The following is a 27,443-nucleotide window of genomic DNA, read 5'->3' as shown; positions in this document are numbered from 1 at the left end:
AACCAAGAACCATATGATCCTCTCATTGGATGCAGAGAAAGCATTTGACAAAATACAGCATCCATTCCTGATCAAAACTCTTCAAAGTGTAGGGATAGAGGGAACATTCCTCGACATCTTAAAAGCCATCTATGAAAAGCCCACAGCAAATATCATTCTCAATGGGGAAGCACTGGGAGCCTTTCCCCTAAGATCAGGAACAAGACAGGGATGTCCACTCTCACCACTGCTATTCAACATAGTACTGGAAGTCCTAGCCTCAGCAATCAGACAACAAAAAGACATTAAAGGCATTCAAATTGGCAAAGAAGAAGTCAAACTCTCTCTCTTCGCCGATGACATGATACTCTCCATAGAAAACCCAAAAGTCTCCACCCCAAGATTGCTAGAACTCATACAGCAATTCGGTAGCGTGGCAGGATACAAAATCAATGCCCAGAAGTCAGTGGCATTTCTATACACTAACAATGAGACAGAAGAAAGAGAAATTAAGGAGTCAATCCCATTTACAATTGCACCCAAAAGCATAAGATACCTAGGAATAAACCTCACCAAAGATGTAAAGGATCTATACCCTCAAAACTATAGAACACTTCTGAAAGAAATTGAGGAAGACACAAAGAGATGGAAAAATATTCCATGCTCATGGATTGGCAGAATTAATATTGTGAAAATGTCAATGTTACCCAGGGCAATATACACGTTTAATGCAATCCCTATCAAAATACCATGGACTTTCTTCAGAGAGTTAGAACAAATTATTTTAAGATTTGTGTGGAATCAGAAAAGACCCCGAATAGCCAGGGGAATTTTAAAAAAGAAAACCATATCTGGGGGCATCACAATGCCAGATTTCAGGTTGTACTACAAAGCTGTGGTCATCAAGACAGTGTGGTACTGGCACAAAAACAGACACATAGATCAGTGGAACAGAATAGAGAATCCAGAAGTGGACCCTGAACTTTATGGGCAACTAATATTCGATAAAGGAGGAAAGACTATCCATTGGAAGAAAGACAGTCTCTTCAATAAATGGTGCTGGGAAAATTGGACATCCACATGCAGAAGAATGAAACTAGACCACTCCCTTTCACCATACACAAAGATAAACTCAAAATGGATGAAAGATCTAAATGTGAGACAAGATTCCATCAAAATCCTAGAGAAGAACACAGGCAACACCCTTTTTGAACTCGGCCATAGTAACTTCTTGCAAGATACATCCACAAAGGCAAAAGAAACAAAAGCAAAAATGAACTATTGGGACTTCATCAAGATAAGAAGCTTTTGCACAGCAAAGGATACAGTCAACAAAACTCAAAGACAACCTACAGAATGGGAGAAGATATTTGCAAATGACATATCAGATAAAGGGCTAGTTTCCAAGATCTATAAAGAACTTATTAAACTCAATACCAAAGAAACAAACAATCCAATCATGAAATGGGCAAAAGACATGAACAGAAATCTCACAGAGGAAGACATAGACATGGCCAACATGCATATGAGAAAATGCTCTGCATCACTTGCCATCAGGGAAATACAAATCAAAACTACAATGAGATACCACCTCACACCAGTGAGAATGGGGAAAATTAACAAGGCAGGAAACAACAAATGTTGGAGAGGATGCGGAGAAAAGGGAACCCTCCTACACTGTTGGTGGGAATGTGAACTGGTGCAGCCACTCTGGAAAACTGTGTGGAGGTTCCTCAAACAGTTAAAAATATACCTGCCCTACGACCCAGCAATTGCACTGTTGGGGATTTACCCCAAAGATACAAATGCAATGAAACGCCGGGACACCTGCACCCCCATGTTTATAGCAGCAATGGCCACGATAGCCAAACTGTGGAAGGAGCCTCGGTGTCCAACGAAAGATGAATGGATAAAGAAGATGTGGTTTATGTATACAATGGAATATTACTCAGCTATTAGAAATGACAAATACCCACCATTTGCTTCAACGTGGATGGAACTGGAGGGTATTATGCTGAGTGAAGTAAGTCAGTCGGAGAAGGACAAACATTATATGTTCTCATTCATTTGGGGAATATAAATAATAGTGAAAGGGAAAACAAGGGAAGGGAGAAGAAATGTGTGGGAAATATCAGAAAGGGAGACAGAACGTAAAGACTGCTAACTCTGGGAAACGAACTAGGGGTGGTAGAAGGGGAGGAGGGCGGGGGGTGGGAGTGAATGGGTGACGGGCACTGGGTGTTATTCTGTATGTTAGTAAATTGAACACCAATAAAAAAAAAAAAAAAAAAAAAAAAAAAAAAGAAGGAGGGATTGGCCAGGGGGGCAGGAATATGAGGAGATCCAAGGGGAAGGAAGAGCTGGTGGGGAAGAAAAGTTGTGTCAACTATGGCTGACAGGTTAAACAAGTGAAAGACAAACGTCAGTGGTGACCTTTACGGAAACACTTTGGTGGAGTGTTGTGATTGTTTAATACAGGTGGAATGACAGCATATTTATGTAGATGTAATGGTCAGATAGAGAGGGAGAAGCTAGTGAAGCAGAGAAGAGTGGATAATTCCTAGAACAAAATCCTTGAGTAGGCAAGAGGGGATGAAATCTGGTGCACAAGTGGAAGGGGTTGATTTCACCCAGAAGTGCACACCGTCTGTGGAAACTGGAAGGAAGGCAGAGGGTAGGGGTGCCAAAGCTGGTCGGTGAGTAGACATGATGGAAGTTCTGTTCTGGTTGTTGCTGTTCTTGATAACACTGGAAACAAAGTCATCATGGAGGGGTGAAGACTGAGGAAGAAGTGTGAAGTTTCATCACAGTCATCCAGGGGGTAGGAGGACCAAGAGAATCGGAAATCTGCAGGGATTGTCTTGTGGCAGGAAGGGACCCTGAGAATAGCGGCTGCAAATTTAAAGTAATAGTAGATTTTCTTTAGCCATATTTAGCTCTTTTGCTATAGACCATAAATGGGTTGAAGTTTGGGCTTAACCAGGGTTGAGTTTGTTTGTTTTTTGCTGAATGAGTAAAAGGACAACAATATGAAGAAGTGATTTGAAATATACAGGGTGTTCAAGGGAGAGATGAGGTCCTGGGAGGGTCAAAGGGCCATCAGAGTGAAGGCACTAGAGTTAACTTGAGGTCAGAGTGTGGCATTCTTGGAACTGGATTATAAAGGTATGGCATTCTTTGGTGATAGTGAGGTCAAATTTGAACAAGTACCAGTATCAGAATCACATGGGGGAGCTTATTAAACACGAATTGCTGGGCCTCACCCCACATTTCCTGACTCAATAGGTCAATGTGAGGTCTGAGAATTTTTATTTCTAACAGGTTCCCAGGTGATAGTGAGACCTAGCTTTGAAAACCACTGTTCTGGTATGAGCACGGTGAATAAATGGCTGAGATAAGTTGAAGAACATTGTCATTAGAATACAGGGACTCAAGAATCTCAAAGTCAGAATGTAGGAAAAATCATCTCTTTGTTTCAAGAGAAGGAACATTAGGTCCAGGAGCTAAAGCATTGAGAAATGATGAGGATGGCTGCCATTAGGGAGAGGAGCTTGGTGGTAAAGTCTGGCAACATGAAATTCAAATTTGGATGTTTTAATGAAGGAAGCGTATACACAAGAGTGCTCAGTGGAAGGTTGGGCAGGTGATGCCCTGAACATCTCTAAGGGTTGTCATCCACATTATGATTCCTAGGAACAAGAATGGTCTGTCAACTTGATTGAGACATGAAAAAAATAAATTTACTTCTTAGATTCCAAGCCCACAGATATATGGGCTCTATATAAGCTTGAATAATTTCTGCACTAAAGGAAGATGATTGGCTCTGCTTAAAATTGTGGGGCTCTTAAAAATCTTTCTCTTTGGGGTAGCCAACGCAGGAAAAAAAACCTCACACATAATCACATACAGCCCTCCCTATATGTACGCACCTCTACGCCCAAATGGGAATGAGTCCTTCTGACATCCAAGGTCACAAAAGTAGGGTCCTCAAAGTTCAAAGAATATCACAAATGTCTCCAAATAAAAAATTAAACAAAAGCAAGGATTATTTTGATATTTTCTATTTAATGTAAAAAAGTCTGCTTCACAGTCCTGTGAGGCAAGGGGTCATGTCATTTTAGAGACAGCAGCTCAGAAGTATTAAGTCTGCTGCTCTGTCCCTGTCTTCTTCATTTGCTCTTGCAGCATGTTCTCTTCTTCCCTTTACTCTCTTTTGCTGCTAATTATATGTCTATCTTTTTAGGTCATCCCAACACTCAACATGGGACTTGAACTCACAACCTCAAGATCAAGAGTCACATGCTCTACTGACTGAGCCAGACAGACACCATATGTATATATATTTTGGCCAAACACCATCATCCATTAAATCAGATTGACAAATGCCCGACTCTTACTCATTTTCTGGACAGCACTGATGGACTACAGGAGAAGTTGAGGGAGCATGCAGGATAGCATGGGTCCATCCCTTTGCTGAGGTTACAGGTGTCCTGTGTGGGTCCAATGGCCTCAGTGAGGGTGCTCCTTTCTGTGGGTGTGGTATAACTTGCTGGAGGATCTGGTTCTCCCAAGTTAGTAAGTAGGATCTGATGATAGCCCAGAATTGGCAAGTAAAATGAGATTTTAATTTTCATAGCTTAAAAATCCCGCCTTTACTTTCAGACTTATGTTTTAGGACCAGCTAACAACAAAACATAGAAGTGACTTTACAAGGAGAGTTTCGATTGGCTGGTTGGGCGGATAATACCCTCAGAACATAGGTACAGAGCAATTATTTTCAAATGGCCATGAAAATCCATATGTATGATTTCCTCAGATGAGCTGAAATTTAAGAAAAGGCCTGAGCATGAAGAAAACATTTGGTTTAAACTAAGCTTAGAAGAAGTTTTTGTTTTAGAGAATCCCTTTGGGGTTAAGTTTACCTCTTGTTTTTAGTTTTATTTTCTTGTTTTTGCTTTTTCTGGTATTGCATTTCTGGTATATATTGTATTCTTAAAGAAAAATTATGTGTTTTAATATTTAATATTTTCCCTAGGGTATTTGAAATAATTGTGTTTGGAGCATGTTCTTATGAAGATGGAAATATGCTCACTCTGCAACAGCAATGCGTAAATAATTGCAGAGATAATATGTGAAGGGTGATAAAAATAGTAATTTACTTTTCATGGTCCTTCTTAAAAATGCTATTGAGGTATAAATACACATAATACACTGCATGGATCTTAAGTGTTCATGCTGAGGGATTTTGACAATTGTATATGAACAAATAATCATTACTGAAAAAATTTCATCACCATAAAAAATTGAATTGTATCCCTTCTGGTCAATATCCACCCACCTTGTCTGCATGGCACTACTTCTGAATTTAAATTTATACAATAACTTTGTCTATTTTTGAAACTCACTAAAGAGGACCACAGATATGTATTTTTGCTGTGTGTGTGTGTGTGTGTGTGTGCAACTGGGTGAGTATATTTGTGTGTCTGTTTTGCTCAACATGATGTTTAGGATTTATCCATGTATAATGATTTTAAGATTCATTCATGCTGTGCCCTGTATTAATAATTCATTTCCTTTTATTATTAAATAATATTTCATGGTATGGATAGATCAACTTGTCTATCCATTTATGTGTTTATGGGCACTGTGGTTGTTTTCTCATTTGGGCTATTATAAATAAAGTGGTTATGAATATTCACGTATAAATCTTGGCATGGACACAGGTCTTAACTTACCTTAGATCTTGAATTTAAGAATGGCTGGATGATATATTAGTCGTACAGTTCCTCTATTAAGAAACTGCCAGACTGCTTTCCAAAGTGGCTAAACCATGTTACATTCCCAGAACAGCAGTATTTGAGAGTTTTAGTTTCTCCACATCCTTGCCAACACTTGGTATGGTTAGTCTTTTAAATTTTAGCTATTCTAATTGAGATGTGGTGGTAGCTTACTGTGGTCTTAAATTTTCATTTTCTTAATGAATAATAATGTTTAATATCTTTTCATGTGCTTATCTGTGAAGCCTGTTCAAATCTTTTACTCGTTTTGTATCTTTGTATCTGGGTTGGTTATTTTCTTATTTTTGAGTTTTGAGAATTATTTATATATTCTTAATGCAAGTCCTTTTTCAGATATATGATTTATAAATTTTTCTTCCTAGCCTTGTCATTCTCTTTACTTAATTGCTTAAATAGAAATTTCAATTTTGAGGCCCAATTTATCAATTGATATTTTTATAGATTATGCTTTTGGCTTTATATTGAAAGCATATTTGCTCAATCCAAGGCACTTATACTAAGACACTTAAGGTTGTCCCATAGCTCTTAATGTTCTGCTTATTTTTTAGATTCATCATCCAAATAAAGTATCCTGTGCTTTATTTTGGGTAATTTCTATTGTTATATCTTCAAGTTCACTGATCATTTTCCTGCAATTTTTTTATTATCTGCTATTAATTCCATAGCATGTATCTTAAGTCTCACACATTATGTATGGTAGCATTTCTAGAAGTTTGATTTTGGGTCTTTTAAAAGTATCTTCCAGGCCTTTACTTACCTTATTGAAATAAAATATTTTTATGATAACCATCTTCTGTCTGCTAATTTTGACATCTGTATCAGTTCTTGGTTGGCTTTAATTGTTTATCCCCTCATTATGGGTAATATTTTTCTCTTTCTTTCACGTGTGGTAATATTTTATTAGAGGCTGGACATTGTGATCTTTCCTGTGGAAAAAAACACCTTGTGGGTGTTAATTATTTTTGCAGTCTTATAAATATTCTAGAGCTTAGTTCTGGAAACAGTTTGATACTTTTGGATCTTGCTTTTAAAATTTGTTAGGATAAAGTGGATCAGTGCTTGGGGAAGGCTGAGTGATTCCCCATTACTGAGGCAAGACTGAATTCACTTTCTGCAATTCTCCAAAGGTCACAAAAGTTTTCAGTGTGTCTACCACAAAAATATACTATGAACAGCTCTCTGTAAGGATGAAGAACTGTACCCAAAATTCTTTTGGGTAGTTCTTTCTCTAGCTTGGGTAATTTCCTTGGATGTATGTATTTGTCAGTACTCAACTGGACATTTGAGGGAGCCTCTCCAAAAAACCCCAGGGTTCTTTCTCTGTACACCTCTCTTCTTTTCTAGTACTTTGTCCAGAGGACTTTAGATGGGCTTGTCTTCCTGAATTCTCAACTCAGGGAGTCCACTGGGCTCCACCAGGTGTTGTCTGAGTTTCTCTTCCCTATGCTGCAAAGTAGAGGCAGCAAGCCCGGAATAATTTGTTTCCCATCTCTCAGGGATCATGAGCCTTCAATGCACTTAGACACTATTTTGCAAACCAATGTGTTATATATGCTATTAAAAACATTGTCTCAGGCAGGCAAGTAAGTTTAGCTCCTGTTATTCCGTATTGACCAAAAGTGGAAGTCATGTTTTACACTTGTTAGTTTTTGCTTCATGTATTTTGAAGCTCCGTGTTTATTGCATACACATTTAGGATTGCTCTATCTACTTGATGAATCAAGCCTTTTCTCATTAGATAATGTTTCTCTTTATCCTTGATGAAACTGCTTGTTCTAAATCCCACTTTGTCTGATACTGGTATAGCTATACCAGATTTCTTATGGTCAGTTTATTTTGTACAAGTTTTCTCACCTTTCTATCTTCATCTTGGCTGTTTTATATTGAAAGTGTCTTTCTTGTAAAGAATATACAAATCTTGCTTTCTCACCTTCCACCCCAGTTTGATAATATTTGCCTTTTGCCCAAGTATTTACTTACCTATTCCATTTACTCCATTTATTAATATTTATTAATATGATGTGCTTTATCTCCCATCTTGGATTTTAAATTTTATTTAGTTTTATTCATCTTATAATAAAACTAAATTTAGTTTTGTTTCCTCTTTTTCTTCTTTATTATTTTGAATGAATCACATATTTTAGGTATATCTTTTGGGATTATCTTCTTATTAACCATTCTGGGTATCGTGATATACATTTTTATTATCAATGTTTACTCCCAATTAACAATGTAAGAACTTTCACAATAGTGCCATATCAATTACCCTTTCCCAACATTTGTTCTATTATTATCTCACATTTTACTTCACTACATGTGCTATATTCCTCCCAATGCATAGATGCTATTTTTATTTTAAATGGCCAATATTTTATTATCATTATTATTTATTATTATTTATTATGTCCAAAAGTATATATACATGTAAAATAATAGCACATATTACTAATTCATATTTGCCCAGATTTATTCCTTCTGCTACTCTCCATACCTTATGCAATTTTGAGTTCCATCTGATATTATTTTCCTTCAGGTTAAAGAATTTCTTTTGTCATTAATATTGTATCATAAATTCTGAACACTCTCCTCCTCCTCCTTCTTGTCTTTCCATTTCTGTTTCCATTTGCATACTTCCTAATAAGTTTGCTTCAAGTTCAATGATTTTTTTCCTTCTGGTGAATCCAGTTTACCCTTAAATCAATACTTCATTTTCATTTTCTTTCTAGCATTTTTATTTAATTCCTTTTTCAGTTTTTATAATCTACTTAAATTTCCTATTTAATACATACAGTATTTGGTTCCCTTCAATTTCTTTGCATCTTCATATCATTGGTAGTTCAGAATACTACTATTTTTTATAAGTATTTTATTTTTTGATTATGACTATAAAAGCAAAAGTCTCTTGCAAATTTCTAGTACTGACCAAAAGCAGAAATCTTCCACTGATCCTTTTTTTAAAAAGATTTATTTATTTATTTCAGAGATACAGAGAGAGAGCATAGGGGAGGAGGAGAGAAGAGGGGGAGAGAAAATCTCAAGCAGACTCCCCATTAAGCTCAGAGCCTGAAGCAGGGCTCAATCACGTGACCCTGAGATCATGGCTTGAGCTGAAATCAAGAGTCAGACACTCAACTGATTGAGCCACTGATCTACTTTTAAAAATTATACATTTGAGTGATCTTTTACGATATAACCTCTATGCTCATTCACATAGGGCTTCCTTTTATTCTCCTACATTTTAAATAGAATTTTTATTTGTACATGTTAAAGACTAATCAATTGATTAATAGACATGATTTTCAAATTAATAATCTGATAAATTGTATACTACTTTACTAATGTAGTTAAATGATGAAAAAAGAGAAAAGATAATACATGGCTTATATAGCCATGTACCAAACCTTACTGAAAAAGAAAAAAAAAAGGTAGTTGTTTTCTCTCTGTGTGTTGGGAAATTTCTGAATAAAAGCTGTATGAACTTCACATTAATAAAAATTAAAGAGGAGAAAAGACCAAGTTTTTTAGAATGGTAGAGGAATATTTTCTAAGTCCTTTTTAAACCTTACTTCATGATAGAATTGAAATTGTCATTTTAAATTCTAATCAATGGAATTTGCAAGTTGATTAAGGTTGCATTTAAAGGTAGTATTAAGGTTGCATAAAACTGTGCCAAAGATAAGTTTTATATAAAAAGATTAGAATTCTTTCCATAGCCAAAATGTTTTTATTTGCTGTATAGAGTTTAGAGATGAGGGGATAAGAATATTAGGAAATACAGCAATGACTACTTGAATATCTGACCATAGGAGTTGATAAATCCAGACTATTATCGTCAAAGGCTCTCTAAAATCTGTTTTAACTAAACACAGTATATTTTCTTCCAGTTATGAGACTCCACTTAGCACAAAGAAGATGAAGTTATATGAATAAAATTGAAGCCCATTTAAACTATTTGGCTTGTAGCTGAAATTTACTTAAAGTTTGTTCCATTTGGTTATGGTTGAGATTATGTTACTGCTCCCAGTTATTGCTGCCCTCTTTGTAAGAAGATTGTATATTCCTACCCTTTGTTGTAATGACCACAGTGTCCTGTATGGTATGCATCCCCATCCCACTGAGCCAGACTTTTTTACTGAGTTGCATAAGCTAATGGAATGTGGATGGCAGTGGCTGATGTGAGCAGAAACTTCAGGAGCCTTGTTTAATTCTTTCACTGCTCCTTTTTTCTCTTAGCCCACGGTTAGAGTCATTGCTACCTTATGCCTCTGTCCACTGAATTACTTTTTAGAAATGTAGCCCCTGAAATTTTGAGTATAATCTGAATTATTGGAAACTATAGTTGGCAACATTCTTTTATAATTTTAATATATGTCTGAAAACTGATCATGAGTTGACACTTAGTGAAACTAGGTTATTAGGGCAAAGTTTAAGATATTGTAATACAGAGACTGTTGAATTATAGTGGTTTGAAAAGAGACAAAGTTTTCAATTCCTCATGTAACCATCTGTCTAATTTAGCTTGCTTGGGAAACCCTGCTCCCTGAAGTCATTAAGGGACTTGATCTCCATCCATTTTATTTTTCCACCCACAGTCCTTTTTTGCATGATTGGAGTTGGGCAGAGATTTATCTATATTTATAGCTCATGATAAAGGGAAAGACAAGAGGTCCTGGGCATGGCATTTCCTTTTAAATAAACAATTTGGGAGTTGTATGCAGGTGAATCTCATTCATAGTCCATTGCAAAGAAAGCTGAAAATGTAGTTTTGAGAAGGTTGCCCACAAGTCCAGTCCAAAACTAAAGAAATAACTATTACCATGGGAAAGAAGTGAACTGATAAAGTGAGGTACCTTTATGGATCTTGTTGACCATCTTAGATCATTGGGCCTCCCTATACATTGCATTCTTCAGAATTCTTAAATTGAAAGAGACTCTAGATGCTGTTCCACTCAGATCCATGACAGAAATCAATCTCTCTCTTAATTTTTAGCTTTTGGAGAGAAGACAATTTAGAGCTCCTCTTGGTTGTTTACTTTGGTATCCTGGGACACTAAATGATGAAGTCCTTCACAATGCCTGGCACACAGAAGAGGCCTGATTGAAAACTATTAGATGAATGCACAGTATATTTCTTAGGCTTGTAGGTCAATGCTTATTAGTTAGAGAATATTTAATAAATGTTTGTTGAATATCGAGTGAAAGGCTACTGAAGTAAATTTTCAATTATTAAGTATAAACAGGCTTCCCATTGAAAATGGTGAACTGTGTAAATGGATTAATTATTTCTGCCTCTGGAGACTTAATAATAATGCTAGTAAAAGAATAAAAATCAAGCATTAGTCTAGAAAAAATCTAGCTGGGGCAAATTGAAGCAAACAAGATATTTAAAAAATCTTGGTTGATGAAATATAGCACGTATAGTCTGTGTTCTATATTTCAGAATAGCCATAGACTTGAACACTCTCAGACAAAGATGCAGCCAACAAGGAATGCAGGTGTCAGAGGCTGCTGGGATGAGGAGACACAGGAATGAGAAGGTGGTTGGAAATGTAGGGAATAATTTAAAATCTATATATCGATGAGTCAGCTCTAGTCAGACCCCTTTCTTCTAATTCCAAAGGGAGACAAAACTTTTTTTTTTTTTTCCTATTGTGCAACCCATTCTCCCAAACTCAAATTTTTATTAAAGAAATAGAATCAACTTTATGGCAGGTGTGGGGAGACATGATGCCTCAGAGCAAAGCTTCTCCACTTTGTCATCTGGGACCTCAGAACAGAGACCCCTTACCTCAAAGAGTTAAAGAGCCTCTGAGTCCAAGAGCCCTGCAATGCACATGGAAAAGACATGAAGATACCATCACAAGAGTAAAACCACCTTTAAAAGTGACTGACAATTATAAACAGATTAAATATCCAGAAGGAGCTATTACTTTCTTCAATGGACTAAATTTTGTCCCCACCTCAAATTCCTATGTTTAAGTTCTAAACCTCAATGTGGTAATATCTAGAAATAGCATCTTTAAAAGATGATTAAGATTAATGAGGTCATAGGGTAGATCCCTAATCTGATAAGATGGTGGCCTATAAGAAAAAGGAAAGTCTACACCTCACCTCCATTCAATATTGGCTTTTTGAAGATGTACCAAGAAAGTGACCATCTGCAAGCCAGGAAGGAGGCTCTCACAGGACCAGACCATGCTGGCACTCTGATCTTATACTCCTAGATTCCAGAACTATGAAAAGATACATTTCTGTCATTTAAGCCACCCAGTCAATGATGTTTTGTTACAGCAGCTCCAGCTTCCCAGTATGCCTTCATTAAAAACCCTTCTATGCTATTTGATTTTTAATATTTTGTGTATGTCTACATTACTTCAAAAACCCTGACAAAACAATAACAACAGCAAGAAATAAATGAGACCTTCAAGCTGGTGCAGAGTGGACCAATCAGCTTCCCTTTTCATGGGTGGAAAAACCTTCTAGAGCTAAATGATTTGCCCAGGGCCATTCGGTTTGAAACTCAGCCTATTTATTTATTTATTTACTTATTTATTTTTAAGATTTTATTTGTTTGGGAGAGAGAGAGCTCAAGAGATAGCACGGGAAGCATAAAAATAGCATTCCCCATGGGAAGGGACAGAGGCAGAAGCAGACTCTCCACCAAGCAGGGAACCAGATGTAGAACTCAGTCCAGGGACTCTGGGATCATGACTTGAACCAAAGGCAGATGCTTAACTGACTGAGCCACCCAGGTGCCCCAAAATACAGCCTATTTAAAACCCATGATATTTAAATTCCATGTCCAGTGCTTCCAGTATTTGTTGCATATTCTGTAATATGTTTGCATTTTAAATATATTTACCAATTTACATATTTTGGCCAGATTGAAAACATATCACATTCTAATTTAAGATTGCCTGATTATATATAATGGCACTAGATTATTTTGATAGTATAACTGGAATCATAATCTACATAGATTGCTTACACAGGGAAAGTAATATATCCACAATATATAAACATTCCAAAGAATTTAAAATATTTGAGCATTTTCATGTTAACATCTTTGAGAAATTGCCTAGTTTAGTGAAAAGTCAGGAAAAGGATGGAATTATGGCTCTCCACTATATTATCTGTATGAAAATGGCAATCCCTAAAATTTTCTAGGTCTCAGCTTCTTCATCTGTAGCATGAGGACAAGGCTTGCATACCCTACAAAGATGTTGCAATGATCAAAAGAATTCTAAATTATTAGATGTAAATATAGTGTATATGACCATAGACCATAACACAGAAGAATCCACAGACCTGACTATCTGGATGCTTTATTATACAACTCTTTTCAAATTATTGGATCCGTGGTCCTGCTTGATTCTGTTTAGGTGTCATGGATTGTTTTAACAGTTGTTATTGTGCATTATATTTGGGGATGTCCTGTGGATGTTATGGATGTATGATCTCAGAAATTAGCTCAAACTTCTTCAAATCTCAGAACCAGTGTTTTCCAAGATTGCTATTCTCTTACTTTTGATGGCGGACTTTGGCAGGGAAAATGTTTGGAAAGGTAGAAGTGCCTGAAGATGAGGATGCTTTTTCCCATCAAGCCATCAAGTCATGAATTATTATTGATATGGTTTCTCCTACTATTGGCTTTTTGAAAGACTGACCTTAATTTTGTCTCAGCTCTGACAAGTGGTTTCATATATTCAATTACTCCCTTCTGGATCTATTAAAAAGGGCTCGGGAAAACAGACTATGATTTCTAGAATATTCAATAACGCAGCCATCCTGGTAGTCCCCTAATTGGTCTCCCACATTATTTGTGAGCTCTTGAATTCAAAATAGATTCTTTGTAAAAGAAACAGAATGAGCTTAACCTTATGTAAATGTTTTTTTTCTAGTGTTAGTTTAGAGGAATTGTTTTTTCTTATTTTACATGACAAAAATATGCTTTAATGTTGGTAAAGCTATTGGAAACTTTATGTGAAAATATCAAGTAACATTTTGTGTCCAAATATATATTAGTCACTATTAATTATTTACCTGTTTAGCGTGATGGCTATCTAGCCAAGCATCTCCAGTTGCCATAGAAAATGCTCATAATATTTTTCCCTTTGTCATTTTTATATCACCTGAGACAGGAGGAGCCATTGACACAAGAAATGCTGTTATTCCATGCTCAACTAACTTTTCAGACCCACCAATCCTCAGGAAGCAGTAGGATTCATTGCTCCTTCTGCACATTTACCATTTTTGAGCACAGAGCTGACTGTGCCTTGCAATGGTGTTGGTTTGTGCCAACTTGCTTGAAGCCAAACAAGTTCCTGATTTAAAATCTTCTGTGATCTATTTCCATATATACCTTTGGGATTGAATGCATTTATGTGGTTGATCTCATTTCTGAAACTAAGAAACAAAAAGGAAGAATGATTAGAGTTTATAGCAAAGTTAATTATCTATTTGCCTATTTCCACAGACTTGGGATTCCCCACTACTTCTCATGGTCATCAAAATATACAATCTATAGGTTGGAGTGTAGTGGGATAGCTAAGAATGAGGACTCAAGTTTCAGATTGTATGAATTTAAGAATACAACTAAGTCCTTTGATTATTAAGGAAGTATCAGTTTCCTTACTTATAACATTTAGATAGTAATTGCATTACCATATAAAAAAGGAGAAATAGGGGATTGACAGTTCCTAGTATTTTACTGGACACCTAAAATAAGGAAATGCTGGCTGCTATTGCCATAGGTTTTGTGCTTAAGAGAACTTCAAAAATTATGTGTTTGTAAAATAAAAATGAGTGCTGGCCAGAAGAATCCTACTAACCTTACCTGTGGGACTTCCTTAATAAATATTAATCAAAATGCTTAATACACTTCTCTGTAGAAACCAATACTGAATTTATTTAAAAAACAGATGAGTTCCCACTATGTGTGTAGTATGGGCACAGCAGACACAAATGAAGCTTTTATTTTCTGGGACCTCATCATCCAGCAGAAGAGATGGACCAGTAAATAAATTGCAAAGGTTAAACATAATAAAATAAATTCAATGACAAAGTTCATATTGGTGCTGAATTTGTATACCCAGTGGTTACTGTATTGCTAGCACAAGGCAGAAATGCAAAGTCAAGGTCATCAAGCCCATAATGCAAATGTGAGCTTGATCTTAGTTTCAAACTGAATATTCTAATGGATCAGGGTTGTTATCTCAGCACATCTTAAATACTCTATTGAAGAAGCTCTTGTAATTTTTTTGGATAAGAGACAAAAAGCCTCTGCAGGTATCAAATTGCGTTGCCTTACATGGTCTGGGGAAGTGAGGCCAAACAACATCTACCGGATATGCCACTAACTGTTGTTTATGTGAGCCAACAGAAAGAATTAGTTTGCACATCCATATCAAATGCCCACACTCCCAACTCCCAACTCTTTATATAGCTGTCATGAAACAAAGATACGCCTAATTGGCTTTGCCAGCAGTAAGGGATAAGCTATCTTTTTCTCCCCCTCATCTTCATTGGCTGCAACTCCCATTCCTGATTTGACACAGAATGCTTAGCTCCCTCTAAAAATGATTCATATTAAAATGAATGCATGTTCGATGCAGTTTTGCATATAGTGTCCAAAAAGCAATGGAATGCTGGAAGTCTCCGGTGTTGTGGAAACTTGTTATTTAGGACACGTGACTGGCATTTCCTTTAGGGGTGTAAGTGGTTCAAGTGGCTCAAGATAGAATGCCACTCTATGCCTGGTATTACATTATGCACTGTCAGAAACTCTGACACTGATTTATTATTTCTGCTTATGTGTTTTACACCGTCTAATATCTTATATGAAATAGACTCCTAACTCAGTTCCAAACATTGTTTCACTAATAAGAAACAACCCAGACATATTAACATGTGCCTTACAGTAATTGTATTCACTATAACTAAATTTTTTCCCAACATTTTAGGGAACCCCATTGAAGTATTTCTCCCTTATTTCTTCTGATCTCATAGCTTTCTCTATAGAAGTAAAATTTTAATAATAGGGCAAGATAGCTGAGAGTGTGTAGCCTAACTTCTCTTGCTATTTGTACATTAAAATTAAATGTTGCTGAATCTGTGAAGTGGAGCTACTAAGTATTATACACTTGGAATCTTGTGACTTCTCACCAAAGTGATGGATGGATGATGTTATTTCTGTCATAAATGAATGGGAACAACTGGGAGTTTTATCATCACAAGTTAATATTTTCATGTTTTCTAAAGAGTTTGTTTTGTAAATCTTATTTCTGGGCTATATATTTACTTACAGAAATCTTTATACAGTACAGAAGAAAGAAAGTAAGAAAGCTTCCTGTTCACAGCAGTATTCTTAGCCACGTGTTATTTAGAGCACCGCATTTGTCATTTGTTTTTTACCTCACTGTGCTTTCAGCCAACTTTTTCTTTTTCTTTTTAAGATATTCCTTCGAGAGGAGCTCTATCTGTTCGGGCTTATTTGGTTCCAAGCGATATGCATTTAAATCCAGACTTTTTGAGGGAAAAAGAAGCAATTTATTGATTCGCGTGGTGTACAGTGTGTAGGACTGACTTTAGGCGAGGCTTCAGTCAGATCCTAAAAAACTGGCATCCTTCTTTTCAGTCTTTAGACTCATACAGGTTCTCTCCTCTACCTTATAAAGGGCTGCTTAACCCAACACTTCACAGTTTCAAGTCCAACTAAAACGGACAAGGGTCTTTTTGCTGGAAGTTGCAGCCAAAGTCAATGCTTCTGTTTTGTTTTGATTGATGTAGGTAAACTTCCTGGGACTCATCACCATCACCGGGCTAGTGGTTTGAGTTTGCCCTATTTTCTGCTTGTGTGTGGAAGTAGTGACACACTTGGCTAAGAGTCACTGGTGGGTAAATCCCCAGATGATATTATGGAGCTAATATTGGAAAAAGAGGACGTGCCTGCAGAGCCTGAAAACAAGCAAACAGATACAAGCAACGATGTCTACTACAGAAGGGACACATTAGTGCTCCTGACAACGACAATTTAGGTTGTGGTAGGAACAGCTGTGCTGAAGAATGATTAAATATAGGTGCCTCTGGGGGCACTCTGACCTTTCCAACGTAGGCACCTCACGTTCCCAGAATTTAGTTTCTCAGAGTGACTGCTGCCACTCTCTGTAGAAAATGGTTCTGGACCACAAGGGCTTTCTCAGTCCAGAAACATAGCCTGTGTAGCATGCTACATGCAACATCAATGTTCCTTTCTTCTCTCTTCCTTCACCCCTGTGGTCTTCCTTTCTTTCCACTTTAAGTTTCTGGGAAAGTGTCCTTCCTCACCTCTTCCTTATTACATTTAGTGCTCAGATAACTAATATTTTTTTTAAAGATTATTTATTTATTTATTTGAGAGAGAGAGAGAGAGAGAGAGAGAAGCAGACACATAGGCAGAGAGAGAAGCAGGCTCCATGCAGGGAGCCTGATGTGGGACTCGATCCCAGGACTCCAGGATAATGCCCTGGGCCAAAGGCAGGTGCTCAACCGCTGAGCCACCCAGGCATCCCTCAGATAACTAATATTGTGATTTCTCCTGGCTTAGAGCAAATTTCATATTAGTTTTTTAGGACATAAACTTTTGAGCCTTGATCTTTATTGGCAAACCAGTATCAATGGCAGGAAGTTTCATGGAAATTCTAGGTGTACTACAGAGGCCTTTTCTAGGGTCAGCGAAAATCTTTTACCAAATGTGCTTGTGAAGTCAGCCCTGATGAGAAGAAAGACTGTGTCTATTGAATGAATACAGATCACATTTTATAGGACTCCAGAAGATTTCATTCTCTAGTTTCTCGGTTCAAAAAAACAGCTCTGAGATTTTTATCCCCTTAGAGAGCCAGTCTTATAAAGAAATATTTTGGAGTAGCATTCCATAAATTCTGATGTGTGTGCACATCGCCTAGGATTCCTGGTAAAACACAGATTCTGTTGGGAAATCTATGAACAGAGGATGCCAAGGCTATGGGTCTCCAGGCCACACTTTGAGTAGTAAATTTCTAGCTCTGTGTTGTCTGATAGTTACTACTATTTGTGGGTAGCTATTCATATTCAAATTTAAATAAACATTTAGTCCTCAGTCTTATTAGCCATGTTTTAAGTGCTCAGTAGTCTCACATGCTAGTGTGTGAGGTATTGGGCAGCACAGACTAGATTTCCATTATCTCAGAGGCATCTGTTGGATGACCTTGCTTTATAAGATGGATTGTCCAACTTTGGAATAAGCACAATGCTGTAAACAGGGCAAGGCTTCTTCTCACAATGTCCAGGTAGCACCATTTCCCAGAGAAATGGTCTGTATCTTCAGAAGGTACCTAACCAAAATGTCTAGCATGTACTAAACCATGGTGTGATCTAAGCTCTGTGAGATTTCTCTTAAGACTTTCTTTTCTTATTTGAACACAAGACGCCCAGCACCTGTTACCATACTTCGTCAAGATGCTTACATCTAATTTAGTCCTGTGTTTCTGTTGTTGGCTATGATTCTCATCTTGGTACTCTTGATATGTATTTTCGATCAAATAATTAAAAACCTGTAAAGGATCTCCTTAGCTATCCAGAAGTCTTATATGGCAATCACACACATTGTAATGTAGGTAAAAAGCCAAGAATTGGGAAGGCTGTTAGTGGCCAAACAACACACAACAAAAACTTAGCAATTAAACAGTGAAACACACATCTATAAAACATCCTATAAACACATATCCATAAAACTTTGCCATATATAGGTCTGGTGATGAGGGAATAACCCAGCCTCTGCTCTCATGGGGGGTTTATGTGGCTTTGACTTTACCTACAATTAGCTCCATTTTATTAGAGCCTATTAATTTCAATGCCTTAGAGAAGTAAGGTATATGAGTGCCCCAAGCAATGCTTAGCTGCTTCCAATTTAGCTCTGAAGCCCTTTTCCAGTGTATAAATGTCACTGTCTTACGCATGGCACTTGAGAATGCTTCCTGAGCACAGAAGGACTTATGTAATTCAGTCAATCTTATCCTTTGGATTTGTTTCAATATGGACAGGACCTTTGTGGTGATAAGTACGTGGCACACTTTTCAACGCTTCTCTGTGACTGAGACATGGTTCGGATTTTGGCGTCACACGCCCTCCAGTGCCATTCCTCCAGAGTCACATGAGTCTTTAGTATTTCTGTCTCCTGAGAGCTGGCATGACAAGTATACATTTGGCCTCAGCATTTGGTTATGTGAAATCATTAGCCTGGGTGAGGTTGTGGGGTACGTTCCTTCAAGTTTCTCTAAGGATAAGTGCAGAGCGTATTTGCTACAGGTTAAAGTTAATGTCCTCAGCAAGAGTCTGCCTTACACTGGGATAAATGTTCATACTCAAGAAAGGGACCTGAGGTCAGTCTTCCTTGCCCCTGAAAGGTTATCTAGTTATGAGTGAAATAATCTCAGGGATGGTTGTTGGTGCCTTGAGGGGGCCCTATAAATGGCATTTTTCTTCCCTTCCTGAGATTGGAACCAATGGAGAAATGGGCATTGGAATCAGACTCATGGGAATAAGAATAATCATCTTTATGATTTTTTGATAAAACTGCTGGACAATGGGGCTTAGGGGTTGTAGAAGGCAGCTTCTGACATGACCTCCAGTGACATCAATCTGCTGGTATCCTCATGTGTATGTGATCTCTTCCCCTTCAGGCCTAGTAACTTGCTTTAATGAATAGAATGGCAACAGTGATGCCTATATATAAGATTTTAACTTCCATTTTGCTGGTAGATTCTTTACTGACCCTCTCCCTTACTGGGCTTTGATGAAGCAAGATGGAGACACTCAAGAAGCAAGAAATATAGGGCAGCCTCTGGGCTGTAGCCCATGAGGAACTGAGGCCCCAGCCCAATGTCGTGCAAGAAAGTGATCCTGTCAACAGCCAAATGAGTTTGGAAGCAGATATTTCTCCAGTTGAGCCCTCAAATGAAATCTCAGCTCTGGCTGATATCTTATAAGAAACCTTGAAGCAGAAGACATAGCTAAGCCACGTCAAGATTCCTGACCCACAGAAATTGTAGGATAACAAATTGTTTTAAGCAGCTAGATTTTTAGCAATATTTTCCTAAGCAATAAATAAGTAGCACAAGCGAATTTGCTAAGGAGGCTTGCTAATCTACCCCCAAAGCAGACAACTATCCTTGCTTTCTGCAGCTGCATACTTCATCCTTGGGGGCTACCCGGTATAGCTTGCAGAAGTAGAGAAGACAATATGCTTTTGTTAGGTAGGTAGATTCCAAATTACCTGGGGAAGAGGAAGGATTAATTCCTTTTATCAAATTTACCTGCCAATAAGTCAGTTTCTCCTTTGCTGGGAAAAAACTGAGGGTTGAGAAAAGCCAGTAGTGTTATTCCAAATATGTCTCTCTACATATGTAAATGTGAGTGCAAATGGATGAGTGTCCTTAAGCCACAGGGTTATCTAGTGACTGGGTGAGTTACTTTACTTCTACAGGTAAGAATGAGGTTAGAGCCATAGGCCAGAAATGTTTTAAGGGAAAATTTCTTCTCATAGAAGTGATAATAGTTAAAAAAAAAAAAAAAAAAAAGTATTTCTCTTTTACAATGAGGACCACCCCATGTTAAAGAACCCTTGCATAAATGGGGCACCTGGGTAGCTCAGTAGTTTTAGTGTTCCGCTCTCTTTTGGCTCAGGTCATGATCTCGTGGGTCATGGGATTGAGCCCTCTATTGGGCATTACATTCAGGGCAGAGTCTGCTGGAGATTCTCTCTCTTTGTCCTTCCCCCACTTGTGCTTGCATTTTCTCTCTCTCTCTCCCTCTCAAATCAATCAATCAATTTTTTTTTAAAAAAGGTCCCTCGCATAGAAAAGTGTTCCTGTGCTGATTTAAAATCTTGCATTTCACTCTTTCATCCTGGTTTTGATGTCTTATATTAAATGAAAATCCTGTGCCCCTTCCCAGGTGCCGAGTCTGAGCAATGCAGAGATACATTAAGACTCATCCCTGCTCTCAAGGGACTTACAGCCTGGGAGGCAGATGTATTGAAAGTAAGCCACTAGAACACACTATTGCAGGTTTGATTCCCCTGGAAGCTGGCTCTGAGAAGAAATTTAACATATAAAATGTTTATTGGGAAAGGCCTAAGGGATCAACACTTGAAGGAAAGGGGAGAGGGAGTCGTTGAGCTGTGAAGGAGGCCTCAGGTGAAGTTCTGGTGCTAAAAATGCCACTTGGATTTGGCCTGATAGGCTGAAATAGCGTGGCCTCCATCACTGGATTCTTCATTGGATATGGGCCACTGTGATAGGGCAGGATCTTGAAATAGGCTTTTTTCTTTTCTTTTATTTAAAGATTTTATTTATTTACGAGAGAGAGAGAGAGAGAAAAGAGAGAGAGAGAAGGGCAGAGACACAGGCAGAGGGAGGAGCAGGCTCCATGCAGGGAGCCAGACATGGGACTTGATTCCGGGACTCCAAGATCACGCCTTGGGCTGAAGGCAGGTGCTAAACCACTGAGCCACCCAGGCTGCCCGAAATAGGCTTTTTTTCTGTACCCGAGGGAGTCCCTGTAGGGGCTGAAAGCCAAAAGGATTGTGCCACTTGCTTTCCTAGCAGCTGGGGCAGCGAGTCTTCTCTTGGTGGGGCAGTTTAGAAGGTAGGATCCCTTCATCTCTCTCCAAAAAAGATAAGGATAAGACTAAATGGTAATAGCTTCTTTAGTGGAAATGTCCCACAAAATGCCCTCTCTTCACATATAGGCCCATTTTTTTAACCCTAAATGGGGTTGGGGTGTGGTAAAGACACTCAGGGTTCTTATTTGCTTTGCCTACCTCTGCTAACCTACATCAGCCTCACCCTTACTTTGGCATCTGGTGTCCGCTGAAGTAGAAGTTCCCATTGGAACACCCCACTGCATACACTTAGGTACAAAATGGCAGTGCCTAGGGAGTGCCTGGCTGTGACCAAAAGGTTCCCTTGGATCAGTTTGTGAAGGGAACTATCTGTCACAGTCAAGAATTTGAATATTTTGGTTAATGAGATCTTATTGGAAGATTATTCTTCATGTTACCCATGATGCCCAGTGGGAATCCAGAAATGAGTGGCAGTGCAGAGCATGGGTTGAAGGAGTACAAGATCGGAGGCATGGAGACAAAATAAGAAACCAAGAAGCTGTTGGAGAGAGTGGTGGTGAGGTCCAGGGCAGAGCAGGGCAGGAACAAGAGCAGGGATGGGGGCTCTGAGAGAGGGTTTTAGAGATTAAATTGATAGGATTTGAAAATTGATTTGGGAAAAAACAGTAGAATAAATTTAGTTTTCCAGCTTGAGCTGATTTGTATGTGTGAGGGGAAGAAGAGTAGAGCTCTTTTCTATTGCAAAAATGTAATTACTCTAAAACAAACATATAGGAATATGCCGTTATTGAGATAATATTATATTTTTGAGTTGTTGCATAACTAACAGTTTTTCAGGCATAGAAAATGTGGGTGGGCATTAAAGCACCCCAAAACATTAGCTCACGGTTGATAATTAGAGTAATGGCAACCTTTTGTTGGGTATTTTCTGTCTTGCTGGCCATTGGGGCACGCATCTGAAATTTTGTTTTTAAATATTTTATTTATTTATTCATGACAGAGAGAGAGAGGGAGAGAGGCAGAGACACAGGCAGAAGGAGAAGCAGGCTCCCCATCGGGACTCTATCCTGGGACCCCGGGATCACGACGTGAGCCAAAAGCAGACGCTCAACCACTGAGCCATCCAGGTGTCCCGAAATTATCTTATTAAACTCCACAACAAGGCTACCATCCTGTGGATTATTATTATGTCAACCTACAGATGGGAAGAGGAAAATGGTGTAATCAACATTGGAATGACCACACTCTGGCTTTAAAGCTCATGCTTTATTTGTAATAACCATTTCAAAGCCTCACTCAAGGTGCTCTCAGTCTTCTCCTATGCCTATCCCCTGGGCCATGGCATCTCTGCTGATAATGTGTACTTCCCATCCCTTGGCAGCTAAAGGGTTAAGGGTAAGGTAGCTGATTCTGCAGGCAGTCTATGCCAGTAATTTGTGGTATGGAATGTTGATGTGCTGAGAAAAAAAGATGCTCTGGTTGCCAGGATTTCTTGCATAGAAACAAAACTTCCATTCACATCCTGCTGAATTTCCAGGACCTAATTAGATGTGGGACCAAATATTACAGTTTCTTCACTCAACAAGAGCACAGATGAACACTGATGAAGGTTGGGAATAGGATTTTCAGCCTTTTTTTTTTTTTTTTCTTTTTAAGAATTACAGATTTATTTGCTGGTAAGCTTTGGTTTAAATACTACCTACAGACAAATGTGTTCTCTCTTAATTTTCTAGTATATCACATTACATTTGAATGGGACTTTGTCTTTTACCAGACATGAAATCCTATTTGATGTTCCAATAATGTGAGGCTGGGTGACTCAGAGGGTTGAGTGAGTTGTCAAATCTCTCCCAGTTACTAAGAGTCAAGACCAAGTTTCAGACTTGGCACTTCCAATTTCAGGTTCAGTACTTTTTAAACATTTTTCACCACATTGAAGAATTTTGTTGGTCCAACAGTAATCAAAAGCACATGATGTCAAGTGTATTTTTGTTATTTGTATATCAATGTATAGAAAAATTATTTTAATTCTACTCCCGTTAAAAATAGAGTTTGAGTGAAATGAATAAAAGTTTGGATTTTTTTTTCTTGGCCTAGAAAAACAAAACAAAGCAGAAAACAGGAGAGAGATTCATTTTTTTATAGTGACACGGGACTGATGACATCTAGTTAACCCAAGGATTTGCATAGAGTTTGCATTGTTTTTGTGAAATGTGGCAGACTGCTATGCTATTGAATTGAGGAATGACATTAGAATTTGGACTTTGAAATAAAGACGAACAGATAAGTCTTGGTGATACACAAAGCCTGGCCTCTTTTGCCTTAGATTTGCAGACAGGGATTTCTGTGTCGTACAGTGATGAAGGGTGCCAAATGTAGCCAGGAACTGTTTCAGCAATCATAGATGTTGTTTTTCCAATTGGGCCAATCTGCCAGACTGGCAGACAGAAAACTAACAGAAATATTAAATGTAGACAGCTTCTATAGTTGAATCTTGTTTTTTCCTCTCTCTGCTGGAAGCCACTATAAAATAGTAGCCTGTGTGTAGGTCATTAAAAACATACACAGATACACACACTACGTTGTGTATTCTCACTGTTAAATAAGTCTTTGTGAGCTCAATAACTGGGTGCCAAAACAGCTGTTGCAGATGTATTAGGTGACTGAAGCTGTCCTTCATTTACAATGTTGTACCCAGATACTCTCTCCTGGCTCCGTGTCACACTGTAAAGGATTCCATCCCCTGTTGACCACACACCTTGGGAAATCATTGCAGGGGAAGCACCATTCTTGAGTTTCTAAATTCACACTCTTGAGGTCTGGTAAATGTGATGGATATGTGCTTGGAGAACTTGATAGAATAGTTGGTTTCATTTCCGGGATTTGTTTCCACGCATGGTGAACAAAGATGCATAATTACGTGCAATTCTTCTCCTGGCCACAAATGTAACAGAAGTGAGCTCAGTTAGCTTCTGTGACCACAATTTATATAGAGCAAACCCTCCCCTCAGATTCAGGGAAATGATGACACAATTCCATTGCAACATACATATGTGGCTTCCCCAGATGCCCCTGGGGTACAAAAGGGCCTTATGCAGCTTTCGTGGCACTGTGAGTCCTCTTTTCTCTGAATATTTGACTATTTTCTCAGCTTTCTTATGAAATGTATTTCTACCTCTTTTGGTTTCCATTTCTTAGGAAGGAAAAGAGTTTAATTGAATGATATAAAGATAACTTTGGCTTGGGAGAATTGATCTCTGTTCAGTTAGGAAAAAGATCTTCCAAATAATTTTATCTCATTGGTAGAGCATACAGGAATAGTAGGCTTCATTATAGCTGATTTGGAATGACCTCTTTTTTCCTTTCCATCAGGAAAAGTGGCAAATAAAATGATGCCGTCTTTGGAAATCTGTGTTCATTATACATGGCTTGAGAAATAGTTCTCTCCAATATTAAAAGTAACATTTAATGGACATCTTTCTAGATGGATTGGGAATTATGCCCTTTTTTTTTCTCTGTTTTCTAGAGCTTGGAATGCTTGACCCTTTGACCAAAGCCATGAATGAATTTCAGGAACAGTAAACAATGTCATCTTCCATCTTTAGTACTCTTTACTTCTTGACAGTCTTAGAGGTGTGAACCTGAATTGAGAAAAAAAAAAAAAAGGTCTATTTCCCCTTTCTTATGTCTGAGAGATGGAGAACAAGAGGGAGGGGGTAGAAAAGTTGCATTTTTCAAACAATCCACACCCCAGTATAAACAGGATATATATAGTCATTTCTGGATAATTATATGTTGGCAATGCTTGCTAACTAGTTTTGTCTGACTTCTTAACCTAGACTCTTCACCATTATATTGCATAGCAACACATTCCTTGGACCCAAAAGTCATTTGTGGCCTAGTTGCTTTATACATGTGGGAAGACACCAACTGCAATCTTTTTCTTTAACATGAGAACTTTTCTCTGCATAGGAGAGAGACCCTTCCTGTCTTGAATGTGAATGCTTCATTGATGGCTCAGAAGCAGTTGGTACCTCTTGGAAATTGTATTTTCTACGGAAACTTTAAAAATCACCATAAATTTGTGGCTTCTGACAACATAAATTTATTATCTTACAGTTTTATAGGCCAGAAGTCTGTTATGGGTCTCAGTAGGCTAAAATGAAAGTATTGGCAGACATTTATTCCTTTCTGGAAGTTGTAGAGGAGAATCTGTTTCCTTGTCTTTTCCAGCTTCTAGAAGCTGTTGGCATTTCTTGCCCTATGGTTCCCTTCCAATTTTGAAGCCAGCAATGGGACATTGGGTCCTTCTCATGGGTATGACTCCAATCTTGGACTTCATCATCACATCTCCTTCTGTTCCGCCTTCTTCCACTTAAAAAAAAATACCTCATGATTACATTGGGTCCACCCATATAATCCAGTATAATCTCTCCATTTAAGGTTAGCTGATTAGCCCACTTAATTCTACCTGCAACCTTTATTCTCCCTTGCCACATAACATAACATTTTCCTGAGTACGAGGGTTAGGGTGTGGCCATCTTTGGGGGGGCATTATTCTGGCTACCCTCATCTCAGATTTCATTAAGGAGGGGCTGAGGTTGAATTCTTGAACTGGGTTAGCAAAGGATAGCTGATCTTAGCAGAAGTGAAAAGAATATTGCTTGGATAAATGGTCAGGAGTTTTACCCTAAACCTGGGCATTGTTCTTCAGAGTAGCTCTGCATGCCTGCATGAGTACACTCTGCAGAATCAGGTCAGAACCAAGACATTCAGTCTATAGGAGTCCCAGAAGAGTGTCACGAATGAACACCACTCTTTACTAATATAAGTATGGTATCCTAAAAAGGAGGGAATTTACATTTACTGACTATACCCTCTTTGGTCCTAGTCAATAAATATATTATTATTCTTTATACAAATTTGCCTTGAGATGACAATGCATTCCCTGAGAAGGTTGCTCACCAAGCCTGTCTATCTGGGAGCAGGGCACCTCCCATTAGCCCCTTTGGGATGGTTAAAGATGCTGTTTCAGAAGAGGCTGTCTTAATTCAACTTTCCCACTTCAGCTACTGAGATATGCTTTCAAGTATTTTGAAATGTGCATTTTTCCCCTTTCTCCTTTGAATTCCAGAATTCTAGTGATGTAGATAGTTTTTAGATTGGACCTCTGCCCCTCTGCCCAGCCTGGACTTCTGAATGTGGCTCCTGAACTCAGCTCTTTTAGCTTTGTCCATTTATGTTTGATTGGGACAATCACTCCAAATTGGGTTTTCAAAAGTGTTTTCTTATTCCTTGCTTCTTACATCTCCCACTTTCCACCTTTACTCCTACACTTGGGACCTCCCAAGGCACACGGAACTCTCTGCCAGGTCTCACTGACCTTGCCAGTTTTTATCTCAGTCCTTTCTGATTTTTCCCTTGCTGATTTCCTGTAACTCTGAGCAGATACTTAGACAATGGTGAGGCTCATTAATGTAGAAGAAGATGCTTTCATGGGAGAAATATGGCAACTTCTGATAGAACACACTACACGTAATTTCTCAGCAATGCTTTATAAGGAATTGGAGTATAGGGAGTAACTCTCTCTTATTTTTATGGCTATCACAGTGAGAGCACAGCTATGGAAAAGAAGAGAATCTTAAATATCTTCCACTGAATAGGGAGATCATCATGATCGGGAAAGAAGATTTTGGCCACAGAAATTTGAGTCACTGTATAAAAAAAATCTCCCTTTAGACTGACAAGTTATTGTTTTTTTTTTTTTTTTTTGAAAAAATTATTTCTGGCTTTTAGTTGGAAACCTTTCTCAAACTTCTAATTACCCAGAGGTAGATTTCTCTAGGCTTTTTGGAAATAAAATGAAGGATCCAGAGAGAAGGAGAAAAGTAGCTGAAAGTCAGAAGACAAGTTAAGGCAGAGTGTTGTATTTCTTTGGGATATTTTCCAAACTGTCACGAGTGTTTGGGGCAGTCTGGGGATGCTGAGGGAGTAATTCAACCATGTCTTCAGGAGAGGAATGAGGG

The 27,443-nt window shown here is 38.1% G+C and overlaps 1 long non-coding RNA gene across 4 annotated transcripts in view; it reads right to left on the bottom strand.

The window, feature by feature from the left end:
- Positions 1-4,142: 4,142 nt before the first annotated feature.
- The window catches only part of LOC112669816 (uncharacterized), a 58,837-nt gene continuing 35,536 nt past the window's right edge, over positions 4,143-27,443 (bottom strand). For 2 of the 4 annotated variants that reach the window (XR_004818949.2, XR_003142576.2), the window contains one exon: positions 25,550-25,791. This is a non-coding gene — a long non-coding RNA (uncharacterized LOC112669816). Of the gene's footprint in view, positions 4,566-6,534; positions 6,704-13,820; positions 14,184-23,025; positions 25,059-25,549; positions 25,792-27,443 lie in introns of those variants that run through there. The other 2 variants (XR_003142575.3, XR_003142579.3) reach the window with 2 other exon arrangements.

Source organism: Canis lupus, chromosome 25 (genome assembly GCF_003254725.2).
Source record: "Canis lupus dingo isolate Sandy chromosome 25, ASM325472v2, whole genome shotgun sequence".
Lineage (NCBI taxonomy): Eukaryota > Metazoa > Chordata > Mammalia > Carnivora > Canidae > Canis > Canis lupus.
The sequence above is the reverse complement of the archived record's forward strand: the minus strand, read 5'-3'. Positions and strand labels throughout refer to the sequence as shown.